The sequence below is a fragment of the Muntiacus reevesi genome, chromosome 20 (genome assembly GCF_963930625.1).
Source record: "Muntiacus reevesi chromosome 20, mMunRee1.1, whole genome shotgun sequence".
NCBI classification, from domain to species: domain Eukaryota; kingdom Metazoa; phylum Chordata; class Mammalia; order Artiodactyla; family Cervidae; genus Muntiacus; species Muntiacus reevesi.
Genome location: NC_089268.1, coordinates 7271701 through 7288028, shown reverse-complemented (window position 1 = coordinate 7288028; position 16328 = coordinate 7271701). Strand labels below are relative to the sequence as shown.

Below are 16328 nucleotides of genomic sequence, written 5' to 3'. Positions count from 1 at the left end.
CCACAGTTTTGCTGCGCACCTTGATAACCAGTGATATGATGGATAAAAGTTGCAAGTCAGAAAACCTCAGAACAGTGTCATCACTTGAGTTTCTGCAAGCAACATCTGATATTCAAAAAAGAGTACAGAACGGAGTGAAATTGTGGTTAGAGGTGACGAGCAAGCAAAAGGTGGGGTAAACCAGCAAGATAAGCTTACTTGTTTGTACCTCTGATATGAACCCCGAACCTATTTGAATAAATCATATTTCCGATGCTCCAAAGACACTTTCAAAGACACTTAGTCCTGGCAGCTGGAAATCTGCGTCAGAACTCAACACAGAAGCATCCAAAGTACATTACTGAAAATTCAGTCCTTGTCCCCCAGATGCCAAATGAGAATAACAAGGACAAGGTTTTGTGGTTAAAGGAAATAGAAATTAGTCGTTTTGTCATCAAATGCGGAGGACAACAGACTAGCATCTTGAAAACTACCTTCCTGCCTTCTGGGAAGAAAGCAGGTGTATTTAAAGGAAAGTCTGGGGTTTCTATGTTTAAGATGAGAGGAACAAGCAGAAACAGCAAGAACGTCCACTCATGTTAACCAGTAAAAAAGAATGAACAATAACAAAGAATGTGAACTTTTGTGCCCAGCAACGGAAGGACGGGACAAAAAAGAAATTTCATTTAGAAACCGTCCATCCATTTCAGCCTTGTGGCCTTGTTACAAGTTCACTCTAGATTTGCCCACCATTCCAAGGAGAGCAGTGAGTAAGTGAAGCTCAGGTTCCAGGTGTGACTAGGTGGGATGCTCAAACCTGTCAGATGGTGTACTGGGGGCTGGCCTGGAAGGCACAGTCTTTGGAATAGGGACATGGAGTCTATAGACGAGGTTCTCCTGGCTCTGCAAGTGGCTCTGCATTTGACAGCGCTCGTTGTGGAAAGCAGTGGATGTCAAGAGTTGGTGTTTTCCGGGCACATTAGCACCTGCCTCAAGGAAACTGCGGAAAGAATGACTGAAACCAGAAGCAGATCCCCACTGCACGGTATTATCATTAACAGTGCCAGGGTCTGGACCGACGCTTGAAAATAATCCTCCCATTTGAGAACCTGCAAAGAACATTTTACTGGATCTCCTTGCCAATTCACCTCCATGATGTGAAATAAGACCATGGAGAAAACTGAAGTGATGCAAAATATAATATCCTTAATATAATGGTTCAGTAAAGATCTAAAAACACTACTTGCCAGTTTAAATCTGTCCTCTGGCTACAGATGCTACCTTACTTATCTTCTATTTCTTCCAGGCCCATAAACTAATTGAGGGCTTAGGTGTGCAGCACTGATCTGTTTATTTGATAGCTTGCTTAATTTGTATAAGCAGTGGGTGAAGCAGATGCTTGCTCTTTCACCAAAGAAAAAATTGAAGCACCAAGAAGTTGTCCAAGGTCCCACAGAAGGCAATAGAGGCAGAATTTAAACAAGGCAGCTTGGGGCACCAGAAACTGTGATTTTTAAACATAATATACTTCTCTCATCTAATTATGTGAAATGTATAATTGTCTTTGATTATATATGCTACATTTCCCAGGGAGCATTGTATAGGGCAAAAACATCCTTAAAAGTGTGTTTGCTGGAAGACAGTATGTGGAAATATAAAATACAAGAGCTTAAGAAACAAGTGTGAACCCCTAATTACCCCAAGTGATATGGGGGAAGTCAGTTACACTCACGCTAAACCTCAGGTTTCCTGAAAATTAAATTTTGGTAACAGTTTAACAGCTATAGATGATCTTTATATTTGATGTACCCTTATACTCCTGGAGGAGGTGATTTGATATTTGAGGCCAGTACATTTTCAGCAAAACTCCATGCTCCCTGCATATTGGACTACCTCTCAAGAGATTTACTTTTTTCTTTAATGACAAAAGGACAGTAGTCTGCCAAGAACTTTTTCTTCCTATGATTATACTAAAATCTTATGGAAGCCTATATCCTTTCTTTCTTTGTCCTTGGAAAAATGCTCATTCTTTCAGAGATTTAAATTGAGATTTGGAGTAAGAGGGTTTTTCTTTAGTGTTGAATTATCTTTTATTGATTTGTTTTCCAAATTCTGAATAGCTTTATAAATAATGTATCCCAGACTCACTAAATAATCATCATACGGCCTGTTTCTTTGCTCTTTACATGCTTAAATCTATAAAATTGCATATTTTTAACAAGGTACATGGTAGTTTTCACATAAGGTACAAACAAAATAGGAGTGAAGCTTTTGCTATGTACAAATCCAAAAAATTTAGTCATTACTTGCCACTCTGATCAGGCACGTGTGGGTGTGTTTCAGTGATTATGTGTGTTGGCTTTTGTGTTTGGAAGTCTGTGCATGGAGGGACTCATGAGCTGATTTAATTGGGGTAATTTCATGTCAGTTTACAGAGACACACAGCTTCTCATCTCCCTGAAGATTTCACTAAGAGAGACATCAGACCTGGTTGTACCTTCCATCTTCATTGGCTAAGGTTCCAATCAGATACTCTGTGGAATAATCTGGAAGGTTAGGAGCTCTCTTAGGAGCTTTTAAAATTCAAAACTCCCTTCAGGGCAGAGAGATGGAAGAAGGGAGGGGGTACCTAAAGATTAGCCCGTTCCAGTGGAGATAAAAGCTGGCTTGAGTTTCTCTACTAGGTTTACTTGCATGCAGAAGTTCCCAATAAAATCCAGCTGTTTTAAATTTTGTCTGCAGACCTGAAACCCAGCAAATTTGGCTTGGCTGCTTCTTTTGCAGAAAACGCTTCACACAGAAATACTGAAGTGTCTAAACCCTCCACAGCAAAAGCAGAACGGCTGCCCCCTACCTTCGCTTTTTCCCAGTTCTACCCTTACAGGCTCAGGTGAGGTTAAGGGAGGGGTTAAAGTCTGCCACTGAGCAGGAAAGATTCTGTGGACCATCCAGGACTGCCTTTGTCCTTTGCGCTAAGCCAAAAAGAAAAGATTAAAGAGTTGCCATTGATGAGTAAGACAACTCAGGTTTTGGCATCACTAGAGAAGGAGGGAGCATTGAAGATCATGGAGGGAAATGAAACAACAAAATGAGACTGTTACAGTTTGAACAATCACAGGCTCCAGTGCATGAGAGCAGGGTGCTATCTTTTCCATTTCCCACCCTTGTGCTTTCCTTGGCTCTGTACAAGCCCCTTGTTGCCCGTAATTGGGGATGGAGTCAGTGCCAGAGCTACATAAAGCAAGCAGGCTTTCCTTTTTACTTTCTGTGCATCATCATTGAGTATGTGAGGCAATAAAAATCATTTATTATGAGCATGTGTATTCCTGGCTTAAAGAGCCACGCATTCTTGTGACAACACTATAATAGCATCAGATATATTCCCATAAAACACCATATGTGGGCATTTAATAGTTCCTGGCCTGGCACTTACATGCTGGGATATCATCTTAAAGGAGGACTCCGACATACACACAAAGTCCGGTACTTACACAAATAAAATCCCTAACATGAGACAGGTGAGTAGGGAGTAGAGATTTTAAAATCCATTGATAATGACAATTGTTCCTCTTCTGTTAGTGTCAGATTGTCTCAAACCAGCTTGTAGAGTTCTTTTCAGCAAGAAAACCCTTCACAGCATTGCAAACATCAGTAAATATTCTTCCAGTCTCCAAGTTGTAAGAATGTCTTATCTGAGCTCTAAAAGCACCATCTAATTATTATTCTTCTCATCCTTATTCTCTGTAAAGTGCATAGTGGGATCTTGTGGTACAAATCACAGTAAACAAATGGGTTTTCAAACCAGATAAAAGAATGTGGAATGAATGGAAGCCGCTTTGTCAGGCAGCATGAGTGTTGGGTGGTGGTTGTAAAGCGTGTGTCCATGGCCCTGAGTGTCCCCGCTGTCTCTCCTTTTTGCCGGCTTTTGGCTTAGGGCAGACCAGCTTCCTCTGGTTGCCCCTGGGGTTGAACACTGAACTTCCCCAACTTGCAACATGCTTGGAGTCTTGACAGAACTCTGAGACTTGCATCTTACTCTTGTGTTAGCACCTGAGTCAGTTGGCCAGACACTGTAGGCATATGGTAGAGACTTTTAAAACAATTCAGCTGCAGAAAGAAGCTGCCCACTAGTCTCTAACGGTACACCTACTTCAGTTGGCCTTGGCCAGCAAGGAGATCAAACCAGTCAGTCCTAAAGGAGATCAACACTGAATATTCACTGGGAGGACTGATGCTGAAGCTCCAACACTTTGGCCACCTCATGCGAAGAGCCAACTCATTGGAAAAGACCTAAATACCAGGAAAGATTGAGGGCAGGAGGAGAAGGGGGTGACAAAGGATGAGATGGTTGGATGGCATCACTGACTCAATGGACATGAGTTTGAGAAAACTCCAGGAGGTAGTGAAGGACAGGGAAGCCTGGTGTGCTGCAGTCCATGGGGGTCACAAAGAGTTGGACATGACCGAGCAACTGAGAAACAACTTCAGTTGGGAGTCAGGCAATCTGAAAGGAGGGAAGCCTTACCCATCAGACTATAGAGCTCTCCACCAGGCTTCTCTGTCCATGGGATTCTCCAGGCAAGAATGCTGGAGGGGACTTCCATTTCCATCTCCAGGGGTTCCTCCCAACTCAGGGAATGAACCCAAGCCTCCTGTTAGGTAGGTGGAACCTTTACCACTGAGCCACCAGGAAAACCCTCTCTTCAAAGGGCACCTTATCTCAGGGATATACAGTCGTGTGTCTGTAAGTCCTGGGTGGGAAGATGCTAAGGATGATGTTTTTAGTTTCTAGACAGCCATCATTTAGTATCTACATCTCAAGCCTCTCACTCTTGCTAGTGTATCAGACAGCCTACAATGTACAATGGTAGTTTGTTTAAAGTCCATATGGTAGTTATTACATTAAAAATGTACACTAAGCATATGTCTACAATCGTAATAGCTCTTTCCAACACTTCTACATGGCTGAGTTGACCCAGTTAATATTCCTCACAGTTCTTTGGCCCAAACTCCCATTCCAACACCCCTCCTCTGCAATGGAAATATTGTTGGTTTTAATTGCTTTTGTTCTTTTAACACTGCTGGGTGGTTGAAAAGTAACTTCAACTACCTTTCAACTGTGAGGTGGCTAGTTCTCTTACTGATCCAAAGAGATTTTCCTTCTATTGATAAAACTAGCTTTGCAGTTATTATCCCTAACCTGGTCATGCCCACCCATTACTGATTTTTTTCGAAGACTTTATCTCTTAAACATAACTCCCCAGCCTCTTCCTCTTTTTTTCCTCACTAAGAACTTCTAAGGCACTAGCTTACAGTAGTGTGGTTTGCAATCTGATCTGTTTCTTCCATCTTCAAAAACATGTGTTTTGTCCTGCCTGATGGTCCTCCACTCTGACTATGCATTGAAAGTGTCTAGAGAACTTTTGAAATGAAGACTGTCTAGCACTTTATCCCCTTTTCTCCCTTGACCTTTAAAACCTGTAGTGATAAGGCCAAGGGCTCTAATTTTAAATGCTCTGTAGTTAATGCTGATATCCAACCACAATCAAAATACAGTTTTCAATTAAAAAAGTATAGCTCCCATGTGGACCCTCTGCACATTCAATCCTCATTCAATCCTCACAGTCAATATTATAACTTTCATCAAATTGAGTAGGAAACTGGGCACAGAAGGGTCTGTTTGTTAAGTACCCCCAGTCACATATTTAGCGTATTTTACACTTTTTCATTATATTTCTGTGTTCTGGCTGCCCTGGGTCTCTGTTGCTGCATGCGGGCTTTCTCTAGTCGCTGCAAGCAAGGGCTGCTCTCTATCTGTGGTGAGCGGGCTTCTCGTGGCAGTGGCTCCTCTTGTTATGGAGCAGAGGCTCTAGGTGCTCCGGCTTCAGTGGTTGTGGTGCAGGGGCTTCATTGCCCCAAGCACGTGGAATCTTCCCAGACCAGAGATCAGACCTATGTCCTCTGCATTAACAGGTAAGTTCCTAACCACTGGACCACCAAGGAAGTCTCTTAACACATTTTAGAGCAAGGATTTGAGTCTGTGGCTTTAAACCAAAAGTTGACCTCTTTCCACAATCTACACTATTCCTCACATTGCTCTATTGTTTATACTTACTGGTATCCTCTCTTTATTTCCAATTCTCATTATGATTTTGTGGGTTTATTTAATGTAAAAAAAAAAAAAAAAAAGCTCAGAAATCTTGTAATGCAAGTCAAAGGAGATTAGGAATAAAAATAATGGGGCCCTATTTGATTGTGATATAGTTTAATCCCAGTAGAGATAATGATGTTACATCTCATATTTATTTTTAAGAGTAAGGTGAACTTGACACTGGGCTTCCATGGAAACTCAGCAATAAATAATCGACCTGTAAGGCAGGAGGTGAGCAGGAGACACAGGGTTGATCCCTGGGTCAGGAAGATCTCCTGAAGGAGGAAATGGCAACCCCCTCCAGTATTCTCGCCTGGAAATCCCATGGACAGAGGAGCCTCCAACATGACTGAGTGATTGAGCTCACACTCACGAACTTGACATTAGCAATGATCCATGAGAGAGGAGAGACTGCATGACTATCCCGTGTGCCAAAAGAGAGAAAAGCATTCTTATCCCTAAGATGAAGGCCATTCTTCACAGATCTCCCCACCTTTGTCCAAGTCAGGTCTCTGTCTCCTGTTTTCTCACCTTGCTTTAAACTTTTTTTCACTTCTTTCTTCTCCTTCTACCTACCATTCAATTGACAGACATAAGACAGGAGAGAAGAGAAAGAGGTAATACTATTAAGAACCTACCTTCTGTTAACAATTTCCATTTGTGGTTTATTATTACCCCCGAATGAGTCAACTTTTGCAGGGGTAGGCAGTTAGGCACACTATCCAAAATTCAGTTACTTATAAACCCAAAGACTGATTTCTAGCTTCTGTCACATGTAGGCAGCTCTGGACTGTAAGCTGAGGCTCTGCACCCCCATTTCTACACTCAGGCTAAAGGCATGGCACTCTTTGGAACACGACATTCTCATGGCAGAGACAAAATCCAAGCAATAGAATCATTCAAGCCTGTGCTTGAGTATGACATATACATACAAAAACTAAGCGATGGACTCAATCAAGCCTCTGCTTGAGTATAACATACACATTGTCACTGCTTATGTATTTTACTAATTCAAGTCAAGGTCAAGCCCAATGGCAGTGGGCTAATAAACAGTTTCTTTCCAAATAAAGTGGTCCTCTAAGTCACATGGCATGGGTGGTGGGCATATAATCCTTTAGAGTGAAAGAGGAGTCCTGCAAAATAATACAATCTAGGGGTAGGGATAGATTAGGAGTTTGGGATTAACAGATATATGCTACTGTATATAAAAAAATAAGAACCTACTGTATAGCATAAGGAACTATATTCAATATCCTGTGATAAATCATAATGGAAAAGAATCTGAAAAGGTATATATATATAACTTAATCACTTTGTTGTACACCTGAAATTAACACACTTTGTGAATCAATTATACTTCAATTTTAAAATCAAGTAAAATCATACAGTCTATCTCAAATCCCTTTCTACATGTGAGCAGCATGAGGCTCAGAGATTAAGGTAACTTGTCCAAGGCTGCTGCAGCCAGTGGATGACTCAACTAAGATTGTGCTGGAGTTCTGGTTCCAAAGTCGGGGTTCTTTACCCTGAGGTTGAAAAGTAGAGAGGTGAACATTACAGTTCTGCACTCTATCACTCTTTTACCTTTCACTTCAAATCTATTCTGATAGAACCCAAATCTATTCTCTCAAGAACCCAAAGGTCAAATTTAAAAAAAAAAAGAAAGAACCCAAAGGTCATTTTTTATTTAACTCTGTACTTTAAATATCAAATAATACTCTAAATTATGTAATATTTTTTAAATGGTGTAATTTATTGAGCGTTTATTTTGTACCAAACATAATTCTGAATTCTTGTTACTTACTGTCACTTTTAATTTTTAATTAAATTTTGTGGTTGGCATTATCCCATTTTCAAGAGAGCAGAGGAGGAGTAAGTTACCCACAATGACACTGCTGGAGTGAGAAAGACTCTAGATCTGATTCTGATGCTTCTGCTACTCTGCCCTGCATGATTCTCTTTGTGAAATCTCTTTGTGAAATATGCCCTTACACTTGGTCTCTTCTCTGCTCTAGCTTCTCCCACTGATTTTCAGTTTTCACCTTCTCAAGCCTAAACTGCTACTGTCCCTTCCTCCTTACATCTCCCTACCAGGGATAGACGAATTCTCAAACTGTCTTGATCATGCTATTTCTGTGGGCTGCCCATGGCCCTTGCTTTCATTCCTCCCACATCTAAAGGCCTTCGTTCAATTTTCAAGGACACCCAGAATGTAAATTAGCCTTATTTCCTACCATTCATCAGATGTGTACCTTTCCCTGAGGTGTCCCTTGTCAATTACCACTGCACATGAATCACATTTTCACCTTATCCAAAATTACTTCAAGAACAGAGTCATGTATCATCCTACAAATACACACCATGTTGATTGCCACAGTTCTAGTTTTGAAGTAGGAAGTAATTACTCAACTGGGAGATCATTGCTGCTGCTGCTGCTAAGTCGCTTCAGTCATGTCCGACTCTGTGCGACCCCATAGACGGCAGCCCACCAGGCTCCCCCGTCCCTGGGATTCTCCAGGCAAGAACACTGGAGTGGGTTGCCATTTCCTTCTTCAATGCATGAAAGTGAAAGGTGAAAGTGAAGTTGCTCAGTTGTGTCCAACTCTTAGCGACCCCATGGACTGCAGCCCACCAGGCTCCTCTGTCCATGGGATTTTCCAGGCAAGAGCACTGGAGTAGGGTGCCATTCATTACTTGGGTCCAAATATGCTGGTTCTATCCCATGGTCCTGTGGACATTTATAGGTAACAAGGTATAAATGATCCATAAACTCCTAGTTCTGCTGGAATGACTCTCCGAAGTAGGGGGCAGATTCTAAATTCTCCACATCCCATGTGCACAAGTTTAGGAATTGAAGAATAGCAGATAAATTGATAGTAAACCTGGAATTAGTGTTGCATCATGCCAACCACTCCAAGAGACAATGAGAGTAGCATTTGAGAAGCAGGCTTCTCCCAAACCACAGGCTGTAAATTTTGTTTGACTCCCTGGAGTAGAGAACAAGAGAAATTTTGGTGTCAGGTGCTTAGAAATATGTGTACTTAGTAGAGGAGAGGATTATAAGTTAGTACCTAAAATAGTACCTACGTTGATGGACACAGAATACTGTCTGTATGGTGTTCTATGAACTTCCGTCACTAAGTACAAATAAGAATCCTTGATAAGCATCTTAGCCCACACAAATGTATAAATATTTGTCTATAGATAACATAGGCCTGTGTTTTACAAAAATTTTTAATGGATTCCCAGATGTAACCTACAGAGAAAATAAATTTTGGTAAAGTGTGCCCCACTGGTATAGCTAAAATATATTGAAAATATTTGCAGCAAAAAAAAAAAAAAAAGCCCGTGATTTATTCTGTCTAATCTAGAAGTTTCTGAAGTCACTTACTTATGGACTTGTTTATTTTCTAGCACATAAAAGTATTCTTCATAGCTAATGTTTCATGATACAGCTTGGAAAATTTTGCCTATCCTAACAAACTTTCACTTTACTGTGTCTACCTGGAGTAAGGTTTCTGAAATCGAAAATGACAAGATGTTCTACTTCAGTCAGTTGGCCTCAGGAGATCTTTCCACGGAAAGGAAGCAAGGGAGAAATGAAAGGAAGGGGGAAAAGAAGAGAAAAATAACCATCAAGGGACTTCGCTGGTTGGTCTAGTGGCTAAGACTCATTTCCAATGCAGGGAGCCCAGATTCAATCCCTGATCAAGGAACTAGATCCCACATGCTGCATGCAACTAAGACCCAGCACAGCCAAATAAATAAATGAAAAAAGGAAAAGAACTATCAAAGGAATCCCTTTTCTTATCCTTATTGCCCTTCCCTTCCCACGAGTGTACTTTTTTTTTTTATCATAGAAGTCCCCAAGAGCTCTGTTACTTTAGAACGAGTTTTCACTATCAAAAAATCTCACAAACATAGGTGTTACTAGTCTCATTTTACAAACAAGAAAAGTGGAACTCAGATAAATTCCAAAAATTCTTGCTGTTAGTTATCTCCTTTACTAATGACCAAGATGCTTAAACTTTGTCCATCAGTGAAGAAACCTGACAGAATTAATCATCAAGTGAAATAGCTTCTTAATAGATGTCTGTTGGCCAAGTACCCATATGCATTGCAATTTGGACAATGAATTTGCATTTGACGAAGTGGTGACAATATGTGAAAATATGGGATTAATGTGAAGCTTCTTGGCTAACATCAGTTAAAGATGAGAAAGAACTAAACATTATATAATTTTATGGTGTGGTGGTTCAGTCACTAAGTTGTGTCCGACTCTTATGGCCCCTTGGACTGTAGTCCACCAGGCTCCTCTGTCCATGGGATTCTCCAGGCAAGAAATCTGAAGTGGGTTGCCACTTCCTTCTCCAGGGGATTTTCCCAACCCAGGCATCGAACCTCCTGTATTGCAGGTGGCCTCCTTTTTTGTGAGAGCTTCCCGGGTGGCTCAGATGGTAAAGCATCTGCCTACAATGCAGGAGACCCAGGTTCAATCCCTGGGTCGGGAAGATCTCCTGGGGAAGGAAACAGCAACCCATCCTAGTATTCTTGCCTGGAAAATCCCATGGATGGAGGGACCTGGTAGGTTACAGTCCATGTGGTCTCAAAGAGTTGGACACGACTGAGCGACTTCACTTTCTTTTCTTCCTTTTTTGCAGGCAGATTCTTTACCACTGAGCTACCGTAAATGTATGTCATTAGGCAGTGACAGATGTGCTATTTCAGACGTGAAAGCTGCTAATATACGCTTTTGGCCATCAGATAACTGCATGGCCATGGCATTGTGACATTCATGTTATGTTGTAAACTAGATGGATATGGTGTCTATTCTCAAGAAGGATGCTGTCTAAGGAAAATTAACAGCGTTTATCATACTTTGATAGTCAACTTCTCCCTGAAGATTTACAAATGTATGTGCAGTGAAGAAATACTGCAATTAAATACTTTCTTTTTCCATTTTAAAACTCAATAACTTGCAAAACTTTCTCAATCATCTCATCATTCCAAATGACTGTGAAGACTCTCCAAAAATCTCTCTCTATCCTTTATTTTATTTCCCTCTCTTTTCCTTGGTGTTTTCCATCAGCACGTGAAAAAATTTTCTACACCAGCCAGACAAAGTCTTATACAGTTCCAAAAGGTAGACACTAGTCAATCAATTAATTCCAAATGAAGACATCAGAAAGCTATCTGGACAATTAATGGTATTATCACATATACTTTTTCTTTAAAAAATTCTGTACATTAAAATCCTCCATATATGAAAACATAAACTTATAAAATCGATAAGGTATTGTGTAAGTTATTTCTATTCTTAGCTTACATTTGTTTATCACAAGATCTCCTAGTACTTATATAATTCAAGATAAAAGTTACTTGAAAACGTTCAACTTCGGAAACACATTTTGTTTCTATTAAACTCATTCCAGATACTGACAGATTTAAACCATGGGGTTGCTTTATATTTTTTATCTGAGACTCAGGCTGTATTGATGTAGATGTATACTATAGTAAGCACAAAAATAGCCAAGTCTGATTTTAAATAGTAACACTGAGCTTTTGTGTATTATTCTTTGTATGCCCTTTGCCTGGTGAATATTCTGGAAAGTTTTACATATGGTCCTAACTCTACATCTGTAAAACAGAAATATTCTATTGATATCAAAATCTAAGGTAACCACCTTGAAAACTGTGGCATTCATTTTTTTTTTTCATATTTCTGTTAAATGTCAAAGTTAAAGTGGTGGTTTATTTGATGACCTTGAAAATGATGAACATATCTCAAAGGTATGTGCAAGACACTGAAAAATCCTACAGCTATATATGAGACATTTTATTAGATTTTATATCTTCTATTGTGAATTTTGGCAACAGAAATACATATACATATACTTTTTTCCACTTTAAGACTCAAACTTATAGATATAACCACAGACATTAGTGATCACATATTACTAAATGTTTCTTATTGCATGCTGCTGCTGCTGCTGCTAAGTCACTTCAGTCGTGTCCGACTCTGTGAGATCCCATAGACTGCCATCCCTGGGATTCTCCAGGCAAGAACATTGGAGTGCGTTGCCATTTCCTTCTCCAATGCGTGAAAGTGAAAAGTGAAAGTGAAGTTGCTCAGTCGTTTCCGACTGTTAGCGACCCCATGGACTGCAGCCCACCAGGCTCCTCCATCCATGGGATTTTCCAGGCGAGAGTACTGGAGTGGGTTGCCATTGCCTCCTCCATTTTTATTGTATAACACTATCAAATTCAACTGGTCTTTATTATTTTTCAAATCTATTTCCTTTTTTAAAAAATCTATTTTCTAATCCAGTTGGCTGCTACATTGGAAAAAGCTGAAAATGTTTTACATGTTTTTGTAGTCTCCATGAGGTTTTTAAAGTATATAATTGATTAAAAAATTTTGCGACAAATCACGTTTTCACTATTCATTGACTCTGTGATCTTGGGCAACTATTCTGTGTCTGAGTTTCTTTAAGGTGAGCTAATATTTCCTGTGTGGCTAGTTGTTCTAAAATTTAAGTAGTGTCTGTCAAACTGCCTTGTAAAGTATTGATATTAGGCCATATACATGGAAGTGAAGCATTTTGTATGTTGCATAAGTATGTATGTGCATATTCTCTCCCATTCTATATTTTATGTATATATATGAATATATGTGTGTGTGTGTGTGTGTGTATATATATATATATATATATATGTGTATATATATATATATATATATATATATATAATATTATATTTGCTAGAAGCAGAAGCACCTGGGAAGTTTTAAGAGATTCAGAATCTCTGCATTATCCCAGATCTACTGATCAAAACTGGCATTTTAAAGTATCCAGAGATTCATATTAATGTTTGAAAAGTATGGCTATATGTGGCCTGCTTACAGTATGATTTCTCATGCTCTCTTTCTGCCCACAAACACAGATATGCAAGTAGGATACAGACTCTAGGCTGCAGTGCCAAAAAAGGAGAGTAGATTCGTCATCTTGAGTTGATAAAGGAGCAGTCTGAAAGATACTGTCCATTTTAGTTAGAACTGACCATCGACAGTATTTGGAAGAGTAGAAAGTATTAAGGGACTAATTCCTGAGATGGTGATGACAGTCAAGAATGAGGCAGAATGCATCACTGTAGAAATTTTGACTAAAATAGTCTAAGAAGTCCGACCAAATTTTGTAATTCTGTCTTACATGCAAATTTGTGTATTTACAGATACATTCATGTATGCACTTCAGTTGTGTCTGACTCTTTGTGACCCTATGGACTGTAGCTCTCCAGGCTCCTCTGTCTACGGGATTCTCCAGACAAGAGTAATGGAGTGTAATGCCCTCCTCCAGGGGATCTTCCTGACCCAGGGACTGAACCTGAATGTGTCTCTTATGTCTCCTGCATTGGCAGGCAAGTTCTTTACCACTAGTGCCTCCTGGGAAGCCCCTTACAGATATGTTCTATTCCTATTTTCAATTTCTATCCTTAGAGTCATGTTGTATGTGCCCCAAACTGAAGGTGACAGACTTTTGTTTTAGTTTCAACTTTTAAAATCATGGCTCTCTAACACTATATTGATTGAATCTAGAGTTAGTTGTCAGAAATAGTATCATTGGCATTCCAAAAGCCATTTCTCAGTGACTATTTCATTATTTGCAGAAACTATTAGGAAGTGTGACTATTTGAGATATTTTAGAGGTGCAGTTGAAACTCACCATAATCACTGAGCAAACCCACTAGATGTGTGAACACTTCTGTCACTCAGTCATGGATAAAAGAGCAGTTGCCAGGCTTGTCAATGTAGTCATTGTCTCACGTTGAACTTCTTCTGGCTCTTGACAAGGATCAAGGCAAATGTTCTTGCGGGTATGTGTGCTCAGTCATTCAGTTGTGTCCAACTCTTCATTACCCCATGGACTGTAGCCTACCAGGCTCCTCTATCCATGGAATTTTCCAGGCAAGAATACTGGAGTGGGTTGCCATTTCCTATTCCAGGTCTTAAAGATTTATTAATTCATTTATATGTGTCCTGGTTTTGACATACAGAAAGCTATACATGTTTAATGCAAACAGTTTGATGAGTTTGAAGATATCACAGACACTGTAAAACCATCACCATAATCTGTATCACAAGCATATCCAGCACCTCTAAGGTTTCCTGCTGTGCTCTGTTATTATTTGTTTGGCCCAAGCTGTGTGGCATGAGGGATCTTAGTTCCCCCACCAGGGACTGAACCTGTGCCCCCTGCATTGGAAGCATGGAGACTTCACCACTGGATCATCAGGGAATTCCTTTTATTTTGTGTGATGATGTAAACATGCAGGACCTTCTGGGCCTTTCCTGGGGAAGACCCCCTTCTTTAGCTCCTAACATCTGATGCATATTTTCTGAGTTTTTCAGATGCTAAAACCACCACCAAATGAAAGAAATTAACTGCTTGATGACCATGAGCATGTAGTCTGGACCTTCTGGTGCCTAAAGATTGATGATGTTAACTGCCAAGCTAAATCCATATCAACCAATCAGAGAACTGTGCACAAGCTGATCGCATGCCCTGTGAGCCCTCCCTTCACCTGACCTTTATAAACACTTCCCTACAAGGATTGTGGGGTGTTTTGAGCATAAGTCACCTGTTCTCCTTTCTGGGCTCTGCAGTAAAACTTTCTGTGTTCCAAATTCTGATGTTTTGGTTTGTTTGCCCTCACTGTGCATCAGGTACATGAACTTGCATTTGGCACCATTTTGAACATTAAACCTAACATCTTGTTGTTGTTGTTGTTGTTGTTGTTGTTGTTGTTGAGTCACCCACTTGTGTCAGACTCTTTGTGGCCCCATGGAATGCCTGGCCTCCCTGTCCCTCACCATCTTCCGGAGTTTGTCCAAGTTCATGTCCTTTGCATCAGATGCCATCCAGCCATCTCATCCTCTGATGCTCTCTTCTCCTTCTGCCCTCAATCTTTCCCAGCATCAGAGACTTTTCCAGTGAGTTGACTCTTTGCATCAGATGACCAAAACACTGGAGCTTCAGCATCAGTCTGTCCAGTGACTATTTAGGGTTTACCTCCTTTAAGATTGACTGGTTTGATCTCCTTGCAGTCCAAGGGACATTCAGGAGTCTTCTCCAGCACCACAGTTTGAAGGCATCAATTCTTTGACTTTCTACCTTCTTTATGGGCCGATCTCACAACCATACATGACCACTGGGAAGACCATAGCCTTGACAATACAGACTTTAGTTAGCAGAGTTATGTCTCTGTTTTTCAACACACTATCTAGGTTTGCCATCGCTTTCTTGCCAAGAATCAATTGTCTTCTGATTTTGCTGCAATTACAGTCTGCATTGATTCTGAAGCTCAAGAAAAGGAAATCTGTCACTACTTCCAACTTTTCCCTTCTATTTTCCATTCAGAATTGGGGCCAGATGCCATGGTCTTAGTTTTTTAAATATCTGGTCTTAAGCTGACCCTTTCACTCTCCTCCTTCACCCTCATCAAGAGGCTCTTAGTTCCTCTTCACTTTCTGCGTTAGAGTGGTATCCGCATATCTGAGGTTGCTGATGTTTCTCCCACCTATCTTGATTCCAGCTTGTAATTCATTCAGCCCAGCATTTCTCATGATGTGTCCAGTGTATAGGTTACACAAACAGGGTGATAGTAGACAGCCCTGTTGCACTTCTTTCTCAATCTTGAACCAATCAGTTGTTCCATACAGGGTTCTAACTGTTGCTTCTTGACCCGCATCCAGGTTTGTCAGGAGACAGCTAAGATGGTCTGGTATTCTCATCTATCTAAGAGCTCTCCACAGTTTGTCATGATCCACAGTTAAAGACTTTAGCGTAGTCTATGAAACAGATAGATGTTTAACTGAAATTCCCTTGCTTTCTCTATAACCAGCAAATGTTGGCAATTTGATCTCTAATTTCTCTTCCTTTTCTAAACCCAGCTTGGAAATCTGGAATTTCTTGGCTTGCAAAATGCTTAAGCGTAGAATGCAAGATTTTAAGCATGACCTTATTAGCATGGGAGATGAGTGCAATTGTTTGAGGGTTAGTACATTCTTTGGTACTACCCTTCTTGGCAAATGGGATGAGGATTGATTTTTTCCAGTCCTGTGGCCACTGCTAGGTCTTCCAGATTTGCTGACATAATGAATGTAAAACCTTGACGGCATCATCCTTCAGGAATTTGAGTA

General features: G+C 40.3%; 1 protein-coding gene and 1 non-coding gene across 2 annotated transcripts in view; both read left to right on the top strand.

Annotated features, from left to right (window-relative positions):
• Positions 1 to 16328, top strand: part of GFRAL (GDNF family receptor alpha like) — a 73348-nt gene that overhangs the window by 49256 nt on the left and 7764 nt on the right. The gene's annotated exons all lie outside the window — the stretch shown is intronic.
• TRNAC-ACA (transfer RNA cysteine (anticodon ACA)) lies at positions 10570 to 10641 on the top strand. Its single transcript has one exon. It is a non-coding gene; the product is annotated as a tRNA-Cys (tRNA).